Source organism: Nicotiana tabacum, chromosome 9, assembly GCF_000715075.1.
Source record: "Nicotiana tabacum cultivar K326 chromosome 9, ASM71507v2, whole genome shotgun sequence".
In the NCBI taxonomy this organism is placed as follows: domain Eukaryota; kingdom Viridiplantae; phylum Streptophyta; class Magnoliopsida; order Solanales; family Solanaceae; genus Nicotiana; species Nicotiana tabacum.
The window spans coordinates 65,751,561-65,756,202 of NC_134088.1; the positions used below are offsets into that span (position 1 = coordinate 65,751,561).

The following is a 4,642-nucleotide window of genomic DNA, read 5'->3' on the forward strand; positions in this document are numbered from 1 at the left end:
AATTAGTGCAAACCACTAGTGATTAAAGCTCAAACTTAATTAAGGTACAGTAAATTAGAGTGCAATAGGTGACTAAAATACGAGATTATAGCCTACCATCAACACTCCACACTTAAACCATTTTTCGTCCTCGAGCAATCAAACTACACTTTATAATGACATGACCTTTTTAAACAACTCTCATAACTCATCATACTAAGAATATTTAAAATAGAATAAGCACTATAGAGTAACATCCTAGCCTCAATATTTGACTCACATGCACCACGCATTATTTATAACTCGCTCCCTTACTCTAACATATAGGTCAATGACATTAACTTTCCTTCATGAATTAAGTGTCCTCACACAACAACCGAGACTAGTTCCACACACAATAGAAATTAAGAACAATTACGAACTCGAGATAGAAAGAATTCACTCACTCTCAGAAACAACATTCATATGCCACAAAAGATGCACCATAGGCTTGCCCGTAGTATACTAGTCTACTAATTGAGCTCATCTAGTCAAGGATCAATAAGGACTTTGATTGGTTGTAATGTAGGCTGCATGATGGGTATGATACAATTTGGATATAAGAGTGACTACACATCCCTAAGTACTTTAATACATGTAATTTACCATTCAAAATCCCTCACTTATGTCAAACCATAAATTCCACATTCACATCAATATATTTTAACTCCCTACTTCTTTAAGCATAATTACATCAAGAGTTACCACTATCAAATAATATTTTTCACAACCATACAATTATTATTTTTTCCTTTTCTTTTTCAATTCAAGTGGCTCTCAGTTTTTTTAAAAACAGTGCACCTTTCTCCTTATTTCACTAGTTCCACTCAAAAGCCAAACCAATCACCCTACACTCCAACTTTTACACAGTTCATAACAATTTCAAGTGCTCATGAGAGGTACAAGGTTCAAATAGATGGTTAATTCAAACAAATGGATAAGATTTGTAATGTGGTTTCCAAAGAAACATGTTCACAGGCTCAAAGAGGTTAACTAAGATACATAATAATTAGGTGGGTAAACACATATATCTGTCTCAAAAAAGAAATGCCTATATCACTTCAAAGACTGCATAAAACCACTATTTCGCTTTGCAAATACATGGGGCAAGTTCTAGACATCAAATGCAATGCACAGAATGACACAAACCTCACACACACATGGCACATAACTCACTCAAGATTGGATCATCAAGACACTCTGGTCAAAGTTGTTAAGCAAAGTTAAGATCATACACGTTAAGGTACTGATACAAGAGTCAAAACTAAGCTTAAGCGTCACAACTAAAGCACTCGCTATTCTCAAGGCACAAAAATGATAAGAGACATTGTCTTCCATTCAAATCGTAGCACAAGGTTTCCTACTACTAACAAAAATTAAAAACTAACTACACCCGGTTCAAACAAAACTCTTGGAAAAGAACCGCGGCCCAAAGAAAACCCAAGGACGAATTATTACACTACCCTACAGAAGAAAATCTTTTTCTTTCGACTTTAATCCCTTAAGAAATCTGTCGAATGATATCCATCGTTGGAAAAAATCGAAAATTTTAAACGTTTTATGTTTTTTCAATTCTTTTTCTATCTCTAACCTACTAAACAAAAACTAAACTAACATATATACATACAACATACATTTATCCCCTAACCCACACTTTAAGTTGTGGCATATCCCCATGACACACAATTAAAAAGCATAAGGTAGAGGAACTTCCCTGAATATCTAGTCGGAGTTAGAATCAAAGTCGGGCTCCATTCTTCTCGCCCGAACTAGTGCGCACATCCATGCAGACAACTTCTTCTCAGCCTTCTAGGGATACACCTCACACTTATCTTTCTCAATCACTGGAGCCTTATCTCTTGAACTCTTCACCTTCCACTCAACACTTGCAGCTGGCTTTTCCTGTTTCACCCTCGTTTCTACATTTGTCTCAAAAGTCACTGTCTCCTCACCCACTCTAAGCATGAGTTTTCTATCATGTACGTCCAATATTGATCTACCCGTCGCTAAGAATGGTCTTCCTAGAATGAGTGGGACCTCCTTATTCTCCTCCATCTTCACTACTATAAACTCAATAGGAAATACAAACTTATCTACCCTAACGAAGACATCTTCCACTATCCCCTCGGGTATGATAGTTGGTTGGTCTGCCAGCTGCAAAGATATTGGTGCATACCTTATCTCTCCAATCTCATTCTCCATCTTCCTATAAATAGGCAAAGGCATTAAATTAATTGAGGTACCAGAATCACACAAAGACATATCAAAATTACGAGTGCCTAACGAGCAAGGTATAGTAAACCTCCCTGTATCTCTACACTTTTGTAGGAGTTTGTGTTGCAAGATTGCGCTGCAATGCTTTGTGAGCTTGACCACTGAGGTCTCTTCTATCTTCCTCTTCTTTGTGAGGATCTCCTTCAAGAATTTGTCATAAGCTGGCATTTGAGAGAGCACTTCTGGGAATGGCAAATTTACGTTAACCTATTTCAGCATATACAGAAATCTCTCAAACTTCTTATCCAGCTTTTCTCTATATAGCTTTTGCGGAAATGGTAGACCAGGAATGTGCTCACCCTCATTTATTTCCTCCCTTCTCGAAGTGTCCTCCTTCTTTTTGTCAGTTCCCTTCTTGCCTTTCTTCTTCTTGTCAACTTTAATTTTCAGCTTCTCCCCACTTTCTTTTTCAGCTACCACCTCTTTTTGGAATGGAATGGGATCTTTCAACACTTGCCCGCTTCTCAATGTCACAACATTCACTATTTCTTTAGGGTTTCTTTCAGTATTAGCTGGCAGAGTACCTAGATTCTTTCAGACAATACAACTAAAATTTGCCCAACTTGCTTCTCCAAGTTTTGCAACCCTGTGCCAAGTTCTTTGATAGCTGCACCATTTGCATCTAGTCTCTCATCCGTCTTGACAATAAAGGACTTCATCAGAACTTCTAGCCTAGGCTGATTGGATTGTTGAGGTTGGAACTACTGCCTTTGCTGATTATGGAAGCCTGGGGCTCCTTGTCCCTGGAATCTGGAGTTGTGTTTGTTGCCATGCATTTGCATTACCCCCAGATGAACTCCACAAACAACCGGGGTGCTTCTAACCTATTACATTTAAGTTATAATTACCAACAACATTAACTTCCTCAATTGAGGCTTGACACTCATGCTTAGGGTGTCCTCTTCCACATATATCACAAGCTATGTGGGGCTCACTATGTATTGAAGCTAAGGTCAGCTTCCTTATTTCCTTGGTCATGGCATCAAGTTATACCTACACAGATGTATTAGCATCAACTTGGTGAACACCCATTGATCTTTTTCTTTCAATAATCTCATAGGGCCATTGATTTGCATCTTCAGATAATTCACCTAGAATTATGAATATCTCCTCTGGAGTCTTCTTCATCAACGGGCCTCCATCTGCATTGCTCAATGTTCTGCGTGTGGTGGGTGTCAATCCATCCCAAAAGTCCTAGAGTTGCATCCATGGTTCAATTCCACTATGTTGACACTTTTGCACTATCTCCTTAAACCTCTCCTAAGCTTCAAACATGGTTTCAGTGTCGTTCTGGCAGAAGTTATAGATTTCTCTTCTAAACTTGCTTGTCTTAGATGATGAGAGATATTTATCAACAAATTTTCTGGTCATCTCATGTCTTAGATGATGAGAGATATTTATCAACAAATTTTCTGGTCATCTCATCCCATGTTCTAATCGACCCATTAAGTAAGCTTCAAAGCCAGTGCTTTGCATCATCCTTGAGTATGAAGGGGAATGCCCTTAAATAGACTACATCTTATGACACACCATTGTATTGAAAGGTGTTCATAATCTCCAGAAAGTCTATCAGATGATTGTTTGGATCTTCATTCATCTTTCATCTGAAGACACAGTTGTTTTGCAGAGTTTGAAGCAACCCCTGCTTCAACTCAAATTTGTTAGCTGCAACTAGAGGTGGTCTCACACTTGGTAAGCCTTGGTTGTAGATTGGTCTAGCATAATCTCCAAGTGGTCTCCCAACACCGGGAGCTATATTTCTGAATTGGTTTGTAACTAGAGGTTGATTATAAGCCATTCTCTGAGCTCTCTCTTCTTCATAGACAATTTGTGCATTTCTAAGAGTCGGGTCCTTAGCATCCCTTGCAGCTTTCTCTCGTTGTTAGGCTGCCTCTCTTATAGCCAAATCTACATTATCATCATCTCCATCCATATTTTCTTTGGTTGAGGATTGCCCAACCTTTTCTATATCCTCGGGGAGATTTCTTTCCTTCATCATTTGTCACAGTTGTTTCTCAATTTGTGGTTCGTATGGTATCACTTCCTTCCCTAAAGATCAATTCATGCACCAATCTAACCTGTAGCCTACGCACAATCAAGGAACACCAAACGTAAAATGAGAAAACTAAAATAGAAAGAAAAATTCCTGAATTAGCACTACAAACTGTTTCCAACACTATTGATTTCTAATCCCCGGCAACGGCGCTAAAATTTGACGAGTGCAAAACACACACTTAAATGTGATCGCTAGTCGAATATAGTATAATATAATATCGTATCCACGGGGATTGGAGTTAAACATTATTTTCGTAGTTTATAGCTTGATTACTATACAAGATAATCAAAAATT

The 4,642-nt window shown here is 38.2% G+C and overlaps 1 non-coding gene across 1 annotated transcript; it reads left to right on the forward strand.

Annotated features, from left to right (window-relative positions):
* The first annotated feature begins 3,508 nt into the window (after positions 1-3,508).
* LOC142164441 (small nucleolar RNA R71) lies at positions 3,509-3,615 on the forward strand. The gene has a single exon (XR_012695212.1). It is a non-coding gene; the product is annotated as a small nucleolar RNA R71 (small nucleolar RNA).
* Positions 3,616-4,642: the final 1,027 nt, after the last annotated feature.